The following is a 21,208-nucleotide window of genomic DNA, read 5'->3' as shown; positions in this document are numbered from 1 at the left end:
AGTACTTATAAGAATATAATTTAATAGGTTATAAGCTCGAGTTTATAGAGAGGCTCTAAGTAGAAAGAGTTAGCCTTCTTATCTTTAAAGTAATATATATTACCTTTTATAGAACTTATAGTATTAACTAGATAGAGAAGTAGGAAAAGAGTATAAGAGAGACTAGAGGTATATTCTATTTATACTATCTTAAAGCTTTAGAAGATTCTAGTTATAAGCTAGAAGTCTCTAAAAAGTAAGTAAGATAGAGAAAAGTCTAGTAAAGTATACTCTACTTTAAAAGAGAGATATACTAAAGAAGTATAAAGAGAAAAGAATTAGCCTTAGACTATAGTACTTAAGTAGATAAGACTAGGCCTAAGTACTAAGTACTACTAATACTTTAGAACTAGCTAGTAGTACCTTTCTAAGAAAATAGATCTTTTAGAGGTTCTCTATCTAAGAATCTAACTAACTTCTATAAGAGAAAAGAGTCTTTAAATACTTTAGCTAAAAGAGAAGAGTCTTAGTAACTAGAGAAGGTAGAAATCTAGAAGCTACTAATTAGATTAAAAAAGCTTATATTTCTAGAGTTTAGATTTATTTATTTAATTTTATAGAAATAGATTTAATAAGTAAATTAGATAGAAGAAGAATACTAATTCTAATAAGAGAGAACTAGAAACTATAGTTTAAGCTATAGAAGAATATACTTAAAGAAAAAGAAATATTCTAGATAATCTTAAACTTAAAAAGATTATTAGTACCTACTCTAGCTAAATCTAAAGTATCTAAAGCTTTATTAAGTAAAAGGAAAGGTACTATATTTTTAGAGTTTAGTCTAAAATAGTAGAAGGATAATATAAAAGCAATTTATATTCTAATAGAAAGTCTTTATATAGATAACTAAGATAAAGTAATAAATAAAATAAGAGTATATAATATCTAAATAAAGCTATATAGGAAATATAGTAAAGTCTAATAGATATATATAATAGCTATTATCTAAGAATTTATAACTTTTAAAATAGAACTAGAAAATATAATTAGGAAATTATAAGTCTATTTTAGTAATTTTAGAAGGAGGATTATAGAGATTAACTAGAAGGAGTTATACTATAAGACTTCTAATATAAGAATTAAATATCTACTTTTTATACTTCTAACTAAGTATAAGAGTATAAAATAGACTATCTAAGCTTAGAAGAACTTAGACTCTAAAGAAATCCTCTAACTCCTTAAAGTAGAGGAGTTAATATAGTATAGATACTAGTTATAAGAAATAGCAATATTTACTAAAAGAAGAGGGACCTAAGGCATAAAGCTAAAATATTACCTATATAATTAGGAACATTTTAGAGGTATTACTAAGTATCTATACCTTAATAAAGCTAAGAGAACTATTAACTTAAGACAGGCTAGTAGAGTAGAGAAGAGAAGAATACTACCTAGAGAGAGTATATTTAGGAGGAGATCTTTACTAGATAGAGAAGTATTAAAAGAAATAGTAAAGAAACTTAACTTAAAAGTCTAATCCCTTAAGAAGAGACAAACCTTAAGGAAGTTTTCTAAGAAGGTATATACTACCTAAGAAGATATAGAACCTTCTATAGTATCTAATATATCTTAATCTCTATTAGAGGATAATAATATTAATAAAGTTATATACTTAACTATAGAAGCAAAAAGTAAGTATATACTATTAAGATAGCTACTTAACTTCTGCGCTTTATTATATATAACTAACTAAGAATTACTTTTTAGGGAACTAAAACCTCTTTAGAGGAAAAAGTAGATTAAGGTTAGAAGTAGCTATCTAATAGCTATATATATAGGAGATATAGTAATAGGTAGGAGAAGAGGAAAGCAGATTATTCTTAAAAATATTCTCTTTATACCTAGTCTAGGAGTAAATTTTGTTTCTTAGAGCTAATTTAGCTAGTAGTATAGTATTTAACTACTAAAATTTATACTTGTTTTATTATCTAGGAAACTAGTTATCTAGACAAAACTATTAGAAGGAGTACTATTTATTAAGGAGATTAATAATATATTATAGGAGCTTATAATGTTATACTTTAATTAAAAATAAGAGAATAAAGCCTATATCTTTAAAGCCTAGGAAAAGACCTAAGAATAGTAGGAGCTTTAGTATAGGAGACTTATATATTTTAGAGAAGGTCTTCTTAGAAACCTATATAAGGTATCTAACTTAAAGGCTTAGATTCCTATTCTAAAGGAATACTAACCTTATAGAGTATATTCCTTAGTAAAGATAAAGAAATATAGAGGGAAAGAAACCGAGAGGAAACTATAAAGGTTATCTCTAGTTTCTATTAATATCTATAGTCCTTTGCCTATTTTAAGATTAGGATATAAATAGTAGCTTAAGATTATTAATAACTTCTTAAAAAAGAAATAGACTTTCCTAATAAAGTCTAGAGAAGATATACTAAGTATCCTTAGAGACTAGAAGGTAAAAGCTAAGCTATAATCGGGAAATCCCCTCTAGATTATAAGGAGTAATAGAGCAAGAGAGCTTCTTACTATACTAAAGTAGTAGGAGAAGGAATATAGAATTTCCTTCTATATAACTAAAGTATATAACTCTATCTAGAATAGAGTAGTTAAGAGGTTAATCTAAACCTCTAAAGACTATATAAGAGCAATACTAGAAGATGCCTATATACCTATTAAATTCTAGCTAGAAGCCTTAGCAGCCTATATAGTTATTAGAAATTCCCTTCCTAATAGCCTAGAAATTAATAGATTTAAGGTATTACCTAAGGAAGCCTTTTTAGGTATTTAACCCTTAGTATTATACTTTAGAGTTTAGGGTTATAAAGCAGTAGTCTATATAGATCCTAAGTCCTAGCTAGTAGGAATAAGATTAGATAAACTAATAAATAGAGGCAAAGATGCTATATTTATTAGGTATATTCCTAATACTACTAAAATATAGCTCTTCTAGGAGCCTAATATAAGGGCTATTAAAGCCTATAATACTACTACTTAGTTTAAGTATAAGAAAGGAGGAGATATAGAGCTAAATATTCCTAAGCTTAATTAAGCAAGTAGTATACCTATTAGAAACCTAGTTAGCAGACCTCTAAAGAAGCAAGTAGCTACTATACCTATAGCTATAATAACTAAACCTATAGGTCCTAGCTAAATACTCTTTATATAGTTACTACCTCTACTAAAGGATAAGGAGGAGTACTAGAGAATAGAAGATCTAGAAGAAGAAAACTCTAGGGAACTATAACTCTAGTAGGAGAAAAGTAGAACTACTAAACTACCTAAGCTAAGCTAGGAAGTTAATAGACAAGCTAGTCCTAGTACTAGTAGGAGACTATATTCTAAAGTAAGAGAATTAAATATTATATAGTAGGACCTATAAGGAAATAGAGATTAGGAGAGGAACTAAGACTAAACCTATAGCTAAAAGAGAAGGAGATCTATCTTAGATAAAGGACTAGGCCTAGAGCTAAAAGCTTATAGTATAGTAATAAGATAAGTACTTTAGAAGAGACAGAGAGAATATAGATAGGAAGAGGAGCCTAGTGCTAAGTATTATAAGGCATTCCTAAGCTAAGTCTAAGGCTAAGAATAGGAGTAGATTTAGGAAGCTCTATTAGAAGTCTAGGAGTCTATATTTATAGCAATTGCTCCTTAAGTCTCTATATAGAGATAAGAGGTACCTATTCTAAAGTTCTATAAAGAGGCAATTTAGAATCCTAAATAGGGATATATATAGGAGGATATAGTCTAAAAGGAACTAACTATATTAAGAAGTAATAATACCTAGATAAAGGTTGTTCTACCTAAAGGAGTAAACCTTATTATATCTAAGTAGATATTTAATATAAAGAGATTAATTAGTAGAGCTATTAAGAAGTTTAAGGCAAGACTAGTTATAAGAGGTTTCTCTTAGAAGTTTAGAGTTAATTTCTAGGAGACCTTTATACTAATAGTTAGGTATAATACCTTAAGAGTATTTATAGCTATAGTTTATAAGAAGGATCTAGAACTCTACTAAGTAGATATAAACAATATATTTACTAAGAGCAAACTTTAAGAGGAAATCTTTATAATTCTACTACTAGGAGTTAAGATTCTACCTAATATAGTCCTATAAATCCTAAGAAGCTTATATAGACTAAAGCAAGTAGCAAGAGACTAGAACAAACTCTATATCTTAAAGTTAAAACAAATTAGGTTTATATAATTAGAAGTAGACCTATACCTTCTTATCTACTAGGAAAGGAATATTCTAATCCTAACCTATATAGATAATATTCTAATTATAGTACTAAAGCTAGAAGATATACTTTAGTTTAAGGAATAGCTAAGTAAGGTATTTAAGATTAAAGATCTTAGAGAACTAGAGAAAATCCTTAGGATAAAGTTAATAAGAGATAGATAAGCTAGAACTTTAAAGCTTAATTAAAAATACTTTATCTAGAAGAACCTTATAAAGCTAGGAATAACTAAGGAGATAGCTAACCTAACTCTCTTACTAATAGATAGTTATAATAGCCTAAAACTAATAGGCTTATATAATAAGAGAGAGAATAAGATAGAGTACTAAAGCTAAACTAGTATCTAGATATAGCTTATAGTTATAATAAGACTAGATATTACTTTCTCTTTTAGAAAGTTAAGCTTATATATCTTAGACCTAACTAAAAGATATATATAAGCTCTAAAGAAACTAGTAAGATACCTAAAGTTATCCTAAGACTTAGAACTAATATTTAGAAGAAATAGAGGAAGCTTAATAGAATATTTAGACTCTAACTATATAATAGATAAAGTAGATAGAGTCTTAATCCTTAGGAGTATCTTCTTCCTTTATAGAGCTCTAGTTTCTTAGATAAGTAGGAAGCAAAAGTCTATTATAATATTAATAATAGAAGCTAAGTATATAGCTATAAATATATATATAAAGCAATCTTAGTTCCTAGTAGTACTTTTAAGGGAGATAGACTATATAGAGTTAGTAGAAGAATATCTATTCTAACTAACTATAAAAGTATATCCTAATATAGTAAGAGAACTAAGGCTAGTATAAATTATAGGAGACAATTAGGCAGCTTTAACTCTTATTAAGGATATATATATCTATAAGAGATCTAAATATATTAATATTATATATAACTATATTAGATATCTCTAGTAGTAGAGGAAGGTTATAGTAGAATATATTCTAATAAAAGAGATAGTTACTAATAGTCTAACTAAACTAAAGAATAGGCTATAGTTTTAGGAGTTTATAAAATAACTCTAGCTTATATAGAGAAAAGCAAAAGATTTATACTCTAACTATAGATTAAACTCTAGACCTTAGGATAATTAATAAAAGATATACTCTATAGTATTAGAAATATTATAGGATATATAAAACTAAGCCTAGAAGTTATACTATAGGAGAAGTAGCTTACTATATATAATAAGTAATTAGGATCTAGGAATCTATATATAGTCTAAAAGAGAAAAGCCTAGAGGAGAAACAAAAGGTATATACTCTAGTAATAACGTTACTATAAGATATACGATACTAGGCTAAGGAGTTAAACTAAAATAGATTAGGTATATAGCTCTAACTATATAACTATAGTATCTAATAACTTATTATAATTTAGAGATAGATTTAAATATAGGAATATAAGTAGAAGACTATTTAGCCTAAGTAGGAGTATTAGAAAGTATAGTCTAGTTAGATATTCTAAGAGATACTTTAGGGATTAGAGTTAGGTAATATAGGTTATATAATACTAGGTTATATAACCTAGCTAATACCTATCTTAGAAGTAAAATATAACCTATAACTAACTAATATAATTAACTTAGTTAGTTCCTACTTATTATCTCTACTTCTACTATATTATATCTATCCGACGAATATCTATAAGAATATAATTTAACAAAATATTTTAATTAACTCTAAAGTAACTTAAGCTCTAGTACTTCTAACTAATAGATTAAATAATAGAAGATTATAGTATTAGAATATACGATCTAAGATAGGAAATTATATATAGGTAGTAACCTATATATCTCCGACTATAAGAATCTAAGAATATATATAGTTAAACTATATTATAATAGTCCTACGGCCGGTTATTAAAGTATCTACTATACCTTTAAACTCCTATAGAGATAGTATTACTATTAGCCGACTATAGTAAGAGATATAGCTACCTTCCTTAGAAGTTATTATACTTATAAATATAGTAACTTTTTAAGACTCCTCTACTAAGAAATACTATCTACGATATATATATCTCTAGACGTTTAGAAGCAAGTTTTAGTAGATTTTATTATAGAATTACTAAAGTCTAAAAGCCGTATCGATAAGGTTACCTATTAGTATATTATAATAGTAACTAATATACTCTTAAAATAGGTCTATTTTATTCTAACTAATAGCTTAGATAGCGACTATTCCGCTTAGCTATTCTATTACTATATATTTTTACTATATAGAGTATCTAAGGTTATCGTTTCGAACTATAGTATATAGTAGGTTAGCGTATTCTTCCGCTACCTCTATATATAGCTTAGTATTATATAGAATATCTCTACTATTTTCTATTCTAAAACTAATAGCTAATCTAAGTATACTAACTAGATACTCGAGTAGTACCTTTACGTATACGTTAACTACTAGTAGGACGACTAGGTCGACTAGTTACCTAACGCCGAGTTCGTATTAAATAACTATATAAATGTAAGTATAGATATAACTCCTTTCTTTACTAATACTAGTAGGTATCTATAATAGTATATAATATCGTAGTAGAATAGAAGTCGTAAGATAAGGTATCTAAGGAGAGCGTAAGAGAATATACGACTAAATATAAGAAACGCGTATTATAGAACGTACCGTACCGCGATATATATATAGCGTTACGTACTATTAAGACCGTTTACTACTATATTATAGGCGAGGTCGTAATACTACTTCTCTCTAAATCTACCTCTATCCTTAGAGGTAGAGGTTAACTAATTAGAGCTTTAGAAATACCTCTAACTTATTATTAGCTATACTAAACGCTTTATTTACTAATCTAAACTTCTTAATCTAAGTCCTACTATTCTAGTATATCGCTAACTTAGCCTATCTAGTACTTATACGCGTAGTCTACTATATCGTACTCGTTACTAGCCTCTACTAGGCAACTACTAGTCTCTACTAGTATACTCGTACTAGAAGTACTACTCTAAGAACTAGCGCTTCTATATAGGTCTAAACTTAGTATAGGTACCTACTAATCCTCTTAGAGCTTTAGCGTAAAGCAGCTTACCTATATTATAGCGTAGTCTAGAGTCGAGATAGTACTCGCTCGTATAGAGGCTAAAGCCGACGAACGTATTATACGTCGCGCCTCTACGCTTAGAGTAATACGCTAATTCTTACTAGGTTTACTAAACTCCTTTACTTCTATTATCTAGTTAGAGTTAGAATATATAGATATACTATCGAGTTGCCTCGTATAGAACGCTACTAGTTCTTTAGATATACTTTAAAGAGATTCTATAGGCTCCTAAGTTAGCTTAGTATAACTCGTCTATTTTACTTTAAATATTAGCCTCGGCTCTCTACCTAGCTATCTCTATTATCTACGTACTAGTTACCGAATAGTACTATTAGTAATCTCTTTAACTTCCTATTCTTCCTCTATTCTATCTTCTTATATAACTTCGATCGGTAGTAGTAAGCTAGCTACTAGCGAGTCTTACTCTAGTAATAGATTGTTATCGGCTTTATATAAGAGGTTAGAGTAGAAGACTAGGTATTTCTAAATATTAGGTAGTAGATTAATATAGTAGACGTTATATAGAAGTACTTCTAGTACTTTATATAGCCTAGAGAATTTAAAGTCGAGTTTCTTAGTAGGTCTATATATCGACTAATTCTTAGTACTAATATAAATAAGGTTACCTACTTAGTAAGTAGAGGCAGGTAGCCTATATTAGTTAGTATTATCGGCTTAAAGCGCTTATACTAAGTATATATTCTATCGAACGAACTCGTAGATCTAGTTTAGCTATATACTATATATATTAGTAGCTACGAAGTCGATTCGGAGCTAGCCTAGTAGAATTACTCTATACGCGGCTTTAGTATTAGCTAAGTTAGTACTACTAGCTAGGCGTAGATTATAACTATAGTTAGCGAAGAATAGTAAGACTATTATAACTTCGAAGGCGTAGTTATTAATCGTAAACTCGGCTATAAGTAGGAAATCTATCTAGTCTATCTAAGTATAATTATAGAACGAACGAAAGTACTATTCTAGTCCTTTATTAGAGTTCTTAGACTATCTATTAGTTTCGAGATAGAACGCTATAAATAGTTTCTACTTAATTCCTAGGATTATACTAACTCTCTTAAAGAACGTCGAAAGCTAGTTAGTACCTCTATCGATTACTATAGTTTAGTATAGCCTATACTATAATATAACGTATTTAATAAATAGGCGAGCTACGTATTTAGTATTAAGCTTCTAGGCTAGTACGAAATATCTCTCCTTTATTAAATAGTCTATAATTATTAGAATATTCTTATAAGTAACTCTCTTAATACTTTTGCTTAGTAGTAGGTCGACGATAAAGTCTATAGCTATATCCTACTATAGTTTATATAGTACCGGTAATAGTACTAGGAGTCTACTATATACTTAATAGGTTACTTTCGTTATATAATATATCTTATAATTATAGATATAGCGCTTAACTATCTATTAGGCGTATAGCTATATATACGTTCTTATAACTAGTTCGAATATCTTCGCGATACTCGAGTAGCTTATAAGAGTAGTATTATAATAGCTATAAATAATCTCTCTATAAGTAAGATATATCGTTTCGGAGTTAGTTAGCGGGATTAGTAAGCTTAACTCGCCGTAGTAGTTAGTAATAAAAAACCTATCTTATTATAGCCGGACTAACGCTTAATCGATCTTATACTAATATAGTATATCTACTATTTCGCTTTTCTAGAATTACTATAAAGCTTAAAGGACTATTAGCTCCTAGTATAGTTATTCTATTATTTTAGATAGTAGAGAGAGTTCTAGAATATCCTTTTTAAGAGTTATTATAGCTACTATAAGCAAGTTAAGGTAGTATTCCGGAAGTAGTACCTAATTCTAATACTAATTTTATAGGTTATCTAGAGACGATAGAAGGTCCTAGGATCTTCTTATTAGGCTATTAGGTTTAGTACTTTAAACGCTAGGTCTATATATAATCTTAAAGTTAAATTACGATAAGAACTTAGCCTATCTCGCTTGTCGATAATTAAGCTATTTAGTCGTTATAAAATACTTAAGGTTCTTATAGTTAGATAGTACTTATATATATTTATTATTCTAGAAACGCTCGAAGTCGCTATTTTCTTCCTTTCTCTCTATTATAAGTTTAGAGCGCTATTCTTTAAAGGCTTATACGATTACTAGTAACTCCTTATTATAGATCTTATAGTTATATTCTGCTAGTAATATCTTCTTAGATATATACGCTACTAGGTACTATACGCCTATATCTAGGTTTTGCTAAGAGAGTACTATAGCTATAATAAAATCGGAAGTATCTATTTCTAGTATTATCTTCTAGCTAGGTCGGAATAGAGCTAGTACTAGTACTTTAAGGAATACGACCTTTAGTACTTAGAAGGTAGCCTTATACTTAGTCGTCTAGTTAAATAGTATATATTTCTTTTTATCGGACGTACTATTAGCCTCCTTCTTAGTAAGAGTAGTTAGTAGCGCTACTAGTCTACTAAACTTATCGATAAACTTATAGTAGAAGTTTATAAACTCTAAGAATACTTAAATATCTTTAACGTAGCTAGGTATTTGCTAATCTTATATAGCTTAAACCTTCTCTAGGTCTATTCTAACGCTATTATAACTAATAATTATACTAAAGTACTTAGTTTTATATACGAAGAACTCGTACTTATTAATATCTAGCTATAAGCTAGCAGCTCGAAGCCTCTCTATTACGTAACGAATATACTATATATACTATTCGTATAAATTAGAGAAAACGAAATAGTTATCTAGATAGGCTAAGTAGAAGTTATTAAGGAACTCTCTTAGTATATTATTAATATAACTTTAGAAAGTACCTAGTATATTATAAAGGCTAAAGAGTATTACTATATACTTAAACTATTTATATCTAGTAGTAAATACTATCTTCTATTTATCTCTAGCGGCGATATAGATATAGTTAAACGCTATAATTACGTCTATCTTAGTAAACTACTCCTTTCTAGTAATCCGGTCGAGAGTTTCCTAGACTAAGAGTATTAAGTAGCGCGACTTAATTATTAGTATATTTAAACCTCGATAATTAAAGTATATATAGAGTCCTCTATTCGGCTTCTTAATAATAAGAACTAGTACTATAGCGGGAGATATAGAAGCGCGTATATTACCCTTCTCGAGCTAGTTATTAATCTATTTCTTAATTACTTTATTCTACTACTATAATATCGAGTAAGGTCGTTTAAATAGCGGAATAGTGCCTTCTTTAAGCTTAATTTTATAATCTAAGCCGAGATAGTATAGTAGTAGCTTATCGGCTTTACGCCTATTAAATAGGTCGGCAAAGTCTTAGTATTCTATTAGTAGGCGGTCTATAATCGCTTTTAGATCTATCTAGTTTATAGTACTAGTTATAAACTTCTTAAAGTCGGCTGCGGCTATAGCGTTAGTATACGCTTGCCTAACGTATTAATTAATTATAATCGTAGTAGAACCTTCTTAGTATAGTATAGTTTAAGACTTAATCGTCCTTATTATATATATAGTTAGGCTATCGAGAGGTACTTAACGCCTCTCGTCTAGTCTAGCTATCTATATTATATAAACCTTAGTCTCTTATTAACGCGCTATATAGTATAGCGTAGTCGGGCTAATCTCTTTAATATTAATAACTAGGTTACTACTAGAGATATACTCGCTAGAAACTTCTATAAGGTAGTATACTATATATTCTTAGTAGTCTTTATATAGGAAGATAATATAATTATCTAGCTATATAATATTAGGATTATATTAGTTAAACTATCCTTTTCTAAGTACGAGGTCGTACGTAGAGCTTAAATATATAATAAACGCGTAGAATAGCTCCCTATAGTCGCTAATATCTAGTTTAACTTCGGTAATAGTAGTAATATCTAATAGAGTAGTAACTTCCGACTCTAGTCTAAGCTTCCTAGCCTATTCGAGTAGAATTAAAAGGAAATTGTTTTTATATATAAAAGATAAGTTAATATAATAAGAGTTTATACTATAGTTAAAGTAGGCCTTAGCCTAGATACTATTTACTATAGTATCTATAATAAACTAGTCGGTAATCTCTAGTATTACTCTAAAGCTCTTAGCTATACTTAATATAGTAAGTAAGTATACCTTTAGTATCTCCTATATATTAACTTTATTACTATAACCTCCGCTCGTCGTACTCGAAAGAAGGTCTAGGCATTTCTCTAGTTCTAAGTAGTACTAGTAGTATTACTAGTAGTATTACTAGCGCTAGAGCCTATAATTATAGCGTTAGCGTTAGAGCCTATATACTTCTTAAGAACGTAAGTAGGATTACGAGAGTAGTAACTTAGTTCGTAGTAGTAGAGATAGTAACTACTATAGATTAAACTAGTACGCTAGTCCTCGGATAGAAGCTTTAAGTTCTTATACTTATCGGAGAAGTCGGCGTATAGAAGTAGATTAGATAAGGACGTAGTATTATTACTACGTCTATTACTATAGTTACGACTATTACTACTATTGCTATTACTATTATTACTAGTATTATTATTACTAGCGTTATTATTACTACTCTTCTTCTTAGAGTTCTTCTTATTCTAGTTAAGACGGGCAAAACTAGTCTCGATATTATATAGCTTATTAACGAGCTCCTTAAAAGTAGTCGGTAGCGTACTATTAACTAGTCGGTTCTAGTAACGATAATAAAGTAAATTCTCGAGTATCTATATCTCGATCTCCTTAGTTATAGCGACGTAGGAGCGTAGGCTCTAGAACTTAGTATAGTACTCGGAGAATAGTTAACTCTCCTTCTACTTAAGCTTAGATATATCTATAAAAGACTTACTAGTAATATCGTACTAGCTATAGTACTCGACTAGGAAGATAAGTATCTTATTAATAGAAGTAAATAGGTTAGTAATAGAGCTCTTTTAAACGAATAAGGAGAGGCGAGTATTAATATAGAGTTCGAGTAGTACGCGAATATCGCTCTTAGTCGTAGTAAGAAGCTAAGTTATAGCCTAATCGGCTAATTAGAAAATAGTATTTACTAAGAAGTAGTCTATATTAAGAAGCTACTTATCGAATAGAAGCTTACTATCTATACTAAACTTCTTTAGGTAACGGATACTACGAGCTATCTAAATACTAATCCTAAGAAGGGAGTCGATTTATAATAGTATCGTTATAGCCGAGTCTACGCCTAGTATCTTAAAGCGAAGTATCTTATAAGTACTATTATAGTTATAGCTATAAGATAGGTCGTAGCTATTACTACGACGGCTATTACTATAGCCGCTATTACGAAAGTAGTTAGATAGTCGGCTAGAGCTACGACTCGAATTAGAATCGGAGTCGGAGTTATTAGGACCTAGATTACTATACTAGTAGCGTAACTATAGAGATAGAGAATAATAGCGTAGACGCGTATTATAATCGGAGTTATAACTATAGCTCTTATCGATCTTCTTCTATAGCTTCTTATTAGCTTTACTTAAAGTAGCTTTCTTTTTTATTAGAGTAGTATTATTCTTCCTTAATATAAATAATATAAGATCTATATTTTAGCTCTCTACTAACTCTTACTTCTTAAGCTATATAATATATACTTTAAGCTCCTCGATATTAGCTTCGAGATCCTTACTATAGTTATAGTAATATTTAGCTATTTCTTTAAATTTAGTAATATTAGCTATAAAGTCTTTAATAATCTTCTTAGTAGTATTATCGGACGAGAGGCCTATTATATCTTCGAGTTACTTCCTAGACTCTTCGAGGTTATTACTAAGCTAGGTATTCTCGGCTTCGAGATAGTCGGCTTAACGAGAGAGAGCGTAGTACTTCTCTTAATTAAGATTATATATAGCTTAAAAGCTTTCGAGTTACTAAAGAGCTATATAGTAATCGAAGTAAAGGTAACGAATAATAGTATATATACTTTCTAGAGTAGCTCGGACTTAGTTATAGAGCTTAAAAGTGCTTAGATTCTATAGCTAGTTAGTAGAGATATAGACTTCCTTACTAGTATTATTTTAGAAAGTAATCTCGTCTTATTTAGTAAAAGTAGGTTAGAACTCGAGAAGGTTAATAGGTTCTTCTTTAGGTTCGGTAGCTTCTTCGATAGTAGTAAGTTATTCTTTAATAGCCTTCTATTATTAAGCGAACTTACTATCTAGGTCGCGGCTCTAAGTTTATAATTATAACTCGACGTAGTTATTTAAAAGTAATATATAGAAGGAGTAGTAGCGGCTATTCTTACTACTAATACTACTCGGCTTCGCTATTATTAAGATAACGAGTAGACTATAAACTATATATATAAAAAAAGAGAGTCGCGCTTAATATAGCGACCTACTATATTTATACTATATACTATATAATTGTCGATATCGCGCTTTATCGTAGCGACTTACTATAAACTATAAACTATATAAACCTAGTCGTATAGATTAGTCTTACGAAGTATAATAGTATATAATATCGTAGTAGAATAGAAGTCGTAAGATAAGATATCTAAGAAGAGTACGAGAGAACGTACGACTAAATATAAGAAACGTATATCGTAGAACGTACTATACCGCGATATATATACGGCGTTACGTACTATTAAAACCGTTTACTACTATATCGTAGGCGAGGTCGTAATAGTATCTAAATATAACTATAGTAGTAGCTCTCTATCTATAAGTTATAGTATAATAAGTATCTTAGCTTAATAATACTAACGAGTTCGCTAATACTCTTACTACGATTAACGACTTCCTCTAAGTAGTTCTAGAAGAACTTCGAGCTACTTATTAGTTCTCTTAGTAGCGAACGACCGAATACTCGAATATATACCGATTACTATTCTCTTAGTATCGCCTAAGCGATAAAGTCTAGCTCGATATATAATATATTAAGACTAAATAACTAAGTAAGAAGCTTAACTCGAAGTAGCTTAGCCTATTTAAAGTAGTTAAGAAGATCGAGTACTAGGTATATAAGCTTAAACTTATATAAGGAATAAGGATATATAATATATTCTATATAAGCCTATTATAGTCTACTTATAGAGGAATAGTAGAATAGTAGGCTCTACCTATATACCTAGTTATTATTAAACGTAATAGTAATAGTTTAGAGAAATAGAAAGTTTAAGAAGTACTCGATACGAAAGTTTATTAGTATATACTTAACTATAAAGTACTATAGATAGATAGTATATCGTTTTAGATAAAATAGAGTTAGATCCTCTCTAGTAGTAAGAAGTTAGTATCGGCCTTTTATAATAGATATCCTAATAAACTACGACTACCTATATTACTTAATAGTCCGATAGAAACTAGCCTAGTAGTACTAATAATCTAATATAGTCTTTCTAACGAGCCGAGTACTATAAATTAATATAATAAGTCTCTAGTAATAATATTAAAGTAGCCTTATAAACTATAATAGCGAAATTCTAGAGCTTTATTTCGTTACCTCTCGGCTAAAAAGGCATAATATCCGAGCTTAGTAAGTATAGATAGCTCTAGGTTATAAATCTTTAGTATATTACTACGTAACCTAGGTATTATATAACTACCTACGTAACTCTACTCTTATAACTATCCTCTTCTCTTAGAAGGCGATGCCTCGGCGCTAAGCTCGGATTATATACTTAGAGGCCGTAGTATATTACGTAACTAAGAGTACTTACTAAGTTATATTAATTCTAAAGCGATAGGTAAGAGACTACGGAAGTATATAGGTCGTACGCGTACGGAACCTAGTTACGTAATACGAGTATATAATAAGGCAAATCTATAAACGTTACCTAGTACTAAGGCATTTAGCTTTAGTATATATACCGACGTAATTTTAACTCTACTTTTTAGCTCTAAGCGAGGATCGAACTAAAGACCTCGGATATACCGAGCTACCGACTTCGGCCGAACTTATATTAGAACCGTTAAGCTCGGATATTCTTATAATAGCGAAATCCTAGAGCTTTATTTCGTTACCTCTCGGCTAAAAAGATATAATATCCGAGCTTAGTAAGTATAGATAGCTCTAGGTTATAAATCTTTAGTATATTACTACGTAACCTAGGCATTACGTAACTACCTACGTAACTCTACTCTTATATAAACTACTTTATAGATCTATACTACTTTAAGAGCCTCTATATAATACTACGAAGGTTACTACTATATATATAATATAGATTAGGCTCGGTAGTACGTATAATAACCTTAGCTTAGTTACTATATACTTCGGTAGTATCGTCTCTATAGATACTAATATATTTACTATTATAAACTATAGATAGATATATATTACGACTATACTATATACTATTCTAAACGTCGTAGGAGCTTCTTCTTCTAGAAAGAGAGTACTATTACGAAACGTAACTTATTTACTTAATACTTAAAGTATCTATTTACTTCTTAGCGCTTAGCGCTCTCGTTTCTAGTATTTAGTCTCTCGCGCCTCTATACTTCTTTTAGATATCTTATACGACTACTTATCTCTCTATCTATATACCTATTCTTATAGTTATAATATAATAGATCTAATAGATAAATACTAGCTTTAGCTTTTAGAAGCTTAAAGTACTAATTAAATAACTATTTAGAATTAGCTTTAAAGCGTAAATACTCGATTAGTATAAGATACTTAGAAGTAATCTAATTAGGCTACCTTTTTACGAATCTTAGTATCTAGTTATTTCTAGGCCTATAACTACTAATCTTATATATAAAATTAAGAACTATTAATAGAGTTAGAAGTATTCTATAGTAGGTATATCTATTAATATATACGATAAGAGATACCTCTTAAGAGTAGTTAAGAATATATTATAATTTAGCTTTATTTACTCTACTACTAGTTTTACTATTCTAGTAGTTACTAAGAGTACTATAGTTTACTTTAAACTTCCTTAAAGCTATAGAAATATTCGGCTTATTTTATTTACTAAGCTAGTCTAGTATCTATAGTATAGTATCTATAATAGTAGTATAATTAATAATTAAATATATTAAGAAACGCTAAAACTATAGGTTTACGTAGAGTTATAGGTTATATAGAGTATACTTCTAGATATATAAGCTAGTTCTATCTTATATCTACTACTACTACTAAACGTATTACTTATTCTACTACTTTATATAATAGTACTTCTAAATAAAGAAGCTATTTAGTATACTATCTATAGCTACTAATTAGATCGTTTTCGAAGTATACGACGCGCTATAACTATATATAGAGTCGATTATATAACGCTTAGCTAGAGGCTTAAAAATATAGCTCTAAAGACTAGTATACTTCTACTAAATAGAGCTCTTACTCTAATTAAAAAGGAAGTAGTTTATTAGAAGATTCTAGATCTAGATTTATATAGTTACTTACTAATATAAGCTATAATTAGAAGCTAGGCCTTCTTAATAACTAAAGTATAGAATAGATAAGAAGTTAGCTAAAGATAAGCTTATAACTTTATTAAGTATTATATAGGCTTAGAAATATAGTTATTATAAAGGCTATTAAACTAGAGAGCTAAGAATAAGGATCTAGAAGTTATTATAGAGTAGTTTAGACTCGTTTAAAACGTAAAAACCTACTATAGAATTATAGAGTATAATATATATAACTTTAATAAAAGTAGATATAAGCTTAGATACTATTAGAATACTATAGTTATTACTACTACTAAGTAGAAGTAGCGACCTAAAGCTTTAGTTTCTAATTTAATATAGTAGTAGACTATTATTATCTATATTAATATAGAAGGCTAGTTAGTACTTCTTATTATAATTTAAGATTCTATAGATACTATATCTCTCTATCTAATAGTTAAGCTTTAGGTAAGTAGTACTTTAAGCTTTAGGAATTCTTAGTAGAGAGTATTTCTTTATAGGCTTATAATAGATAGAAATCTAAGCTTCTCTAACTACTTATTTTAAAAGGTTTTACTTTGTTTTATTCTACTATATCTAGATAGGTTAGACTTCTAAATTTAATAAGTTATAAGCTCGAGTTTATATTATAGCTAGAAAGCTAGAAGCTAGAGAATATAATAGTAAGTACTTCTAGTAGAAGTTAAAGTACTCTAGTAAAAGACTTAAAAGTAATAGTAGGATCTAAAGCTATAAAAGAGTTAGAAGTAAAAGAAGTAGTCTTATAAGTATAAACTAGATAGTAGAAAGAATAGTATATATAGATAGATAGAATATCTAATATATATTAGTTCTAAATAGAAAAATAAACTATATACTTATATAAAAATAAAGAATAAACTCTATAAGATACTTAGACTAAGTACTTAGTAAATAAAAGTTATAGTCTAATAATACTAGAAGTTAGTCTAGTATTTCTCTACTACTAGAAAGTAGAAAAGAATAAAGTTAGAAGAATAGTTAAGCTATTAGAAAAAGTCTTCTAAAGATAGCTATATAGATAGAACTTACTATCTATTTAAAGGAAGATTTTATAAGACTAGAGAATTAGTTTATACTAGATAGATTATATTTAGAGAAGATAGTTATAAAGTAGGTTCTAGAGAGACCTACTATTAGCTAATAATACTTTAGAAACTAACTAAACTTTTTACTATTTCTAGAATCTAAAGAAGAATTAGATAATTAGGCTCTAGAAGCCTAGTTAAATAAACTAGTATACTTAAGATTAAAAGGAGTTATAAACCTACTTTTATTATAAATATAGTAGTACTAGAAAGTTTCTATACTAGAGAGTACTAGAGAGATATACTCCTTTAGCTATTAATATATATACTATATATAAGGCCTAGAATATAATATCTACTCTAGAGCTATCTAGAAAATAGAGTCCTAGAAGCTCTAGCTAAAAGAGAGGAGTCTTAGTATAGTTAATTCTCTACTAAATAGTCTAGTATAAAAGAATTTCTATCTATATATATACTAAGATATATAGGTTCTAGTTTACTATATAAAATAAATTTATTTCTTAGCTATAGTTAGAAGAACTTAGTAATATATATATTTAAAGTTAACTCTTTAGAAAATAAAATAGAAATAAAATAAAATAAATAGTACTTTAATAAAGAGACTATATCTAGTACTTTCTAAGAAGAACTTAGAATAATAGTTTAGAAAAATAGCTATATTTCTTAAGAAAGAAGACTTATACTTAACTATTAAGATCTTAATATCTATTCTAATAACTAATAAAGCAAACTATAAAGCAATCTACTAGATTTAGCTTTATATTAGTAAAAAGAATAAAGAAATAGTATTAAAGAAAGAGATAGTAAAAGCTATCTAATAAGAGCTAAAGAAGAAGTATAAGAATAATAAAGTATTAGAAAGGAAACTAGTATAGTAGTACTTTACTTTTTAAATAATAAGTTTATAGAGTATATTATAAGTATAGTCTAGCTTACTATTACTTAGAAAGAAAATAAGAGAAGCCTAGCTAGTAATAGTAGAAGTAGTTAAACTTAAGAATAGAATCTAAGTTCTATTTAGTAGCCTATCTAAATCTTAGTTATCTATTAGAAATACTATAGATATCTAACTATACTTATTACTTAATAATATCTTTTCTATTCTAGAAAAGAAAGAAGTAGAGATACTTAGATAATCTAAACTAGAGAGAGAATTAGAGTATTTAGCTTATACTATAAGAGCTATATAGAAATAATAATAAGAAAGAAAGAGAATAAATAACTTAGAGTTATTTAAAGCTAAATAGTATACTCTATATTAAAAGAAAAAATACTTACTATTAAGCTATTAGTATCTAGAACTTATAAGAAGTATAGTCTTAGCTTTTAAAGATATAAGTAAAGTAAGAGCTTTTACTATAATAGAAAATAAAACTAAGGAAAGTAACTAGCTATTAAGAAATAGACTATTAGAAAGAGTATTATAATTTAAGATTCTATAAATACTATATCTCTCTATTTAATAGTTAGGCTTTAAGTAAATAGTACTTTAGGCTTTAGAAATTCTTAGTAGAGAGTATTTCTTTATAGGCTTATAGTAGATAGAAACTTAAGCTTCTCTAACTACTTATTTCGGAAGGTTTTACTTTACTTTATTCTACTATATCTAGATAGATTAGACCTTTAAAATTAATAGATAGCTATAATAGCTATATAACTCTAGAGTTTAAGTTATTCTATAAGAAATAAAGTATTATTACTCTCTATATACTACTATATTCCTCTTATCTATTATAGTCTTTAGATATTAGCTATTTTAGTCTATTAAAGAAAGTATATTTAGCTAGAATCTAAAGGCTTAGTATAGTTAGATATTACTATCTAATTAAAGAAGACTTTCTTCTTAAGTTCTAGTAAGTATATTAAGCTATATTTACTTTAAATATAATTAAAAATATCTTTAGAAGCTTAGGCTTATTACTACTAGATCTATAAACTATATTATCTAAGCTAATACTATATTATAAAATACTAACTCTACTACTATCTTATTTATTAGATACTTAGAATACCTTTTAGAATCTAAAATAGATTAAAAAATAAATAAATAAAATTAAAGCTAAAGTTATAAACTATTAAAATAGCTTACTAACTTTAATTTTAAATATAGTAGATAGATTATTAAAAGAGTTCTAAAAGTTATAAGCTATAGCGATATTACTATAAGCTAAATATAAGAATATAAAGACTATAATTAAAGAATTATAGTCTTATAGAGCTCTAAGAAAGAAAATTAAGCTTACTTTTAGAATTAATATTACTAAATTAGCTACTAGAGATACTACTTAGATATAGGCTTAATAAGTAATATAGTTAGTTAGTTAGATTAAGAAATAGCTAAGAGCTAAACTAACTTATAGTATATATAGTATTTAAAGTTATACTTACTCTAGCTAAAAAAGAGATAGACCGGCGTATAAGAATTATCTATCTATTTAAAGTTATAACTTAAAAAGTTATCTATTAGATAGAGTAACTTCTAAGTATTTAATTAATCTAACTTTAGTATAATTCTAACTTATATAGCCTAAGAAATTAAGAATTAAAGTTATCTACTTTATAAAACTAGTTTATATATCTATCTAACTTATATACTTATTAAATATATTAACTTTAATTAAGTATTCTATTTAGATATAAACGCTCGAATCTACTAGAACTATAGAGTATATACCTAGTAGAAGTTATTATTAGTAGAGAATATATACGTATATAGAAATATATTTTAGTAACTTAATTAGTAGTAGAAGCTAAGTATAAGAGGCATAAATATATAGTCCGTTTTTAGCAACCCGGCTATAGGCAGACGCTTAGAAAGATCTATAATCCTAATTAAGGAAAAGACGTAGCCTATATAGATAGCGAACATTACTGCTCGTTCTCGCTATAAGAAGAGGCAGGAGTCGCCAACCTGGTCGTGCAAGGCCGTGTAGACACGTGGTCATATCTCGCGTGCCTCCTATAGTCGTTCAGAATGTGTCCATAGCACCGGCTCGAGCTGTCAAGAGGCACCGGGGTCCAGAGCTGCTCGCATACAGTATGTCGCATACACATTGGAAAGTGGTAGAGACCGACCACGAAGACGGCGACACAACTCGAGAACGAAGGGATCGCAGAGATGTGGAGGGTAGACCCACTTATTCGGTCTTGGCAGAAAGCTTGCGAAGCGCTTCGCTCTTCACCAATCAGCATCACTTCTCTCACCTCCCACCAACAACCGCAAGCGCTGTACCATCAACAAGACGTTTCACATTCTGCTTCCAACCACGCAAGAGAGCTATTCCCATCCTCGTCTCTGCACCTTTCATTGGTCATCGAGTACAGAGCGAGCTTTTCGAGGCCTCCCGCGACCGACTCTACTCAAGCGCCGCTACGCCCGAGGATGAAGAATGTTTGGTTCAGCGCGTATGAGGTGTGTGATTGAGTTCGCATACACACTGCATTGCTGCAGAAGAATTACTTAGGCGCTGGACAGGATAAGCGCATACCA

Source organism: Cercospora beticola, chromosome 3 (assembly GCF_033473495.1).
Source record: "Cercospora beticola chromosome 3, complete sequence".
NCBI lineage: Eukaryota > Fungi > Ascomycota > Dothideomycetes > Mycosphaerellales > Mycosphaerellaceae > Cercospora > Cercospora beticola.
The sequence above is the reverse complement of the archived record's forward strand: the minus strand, read 5'-3'. Positions refer to the sequence as shown.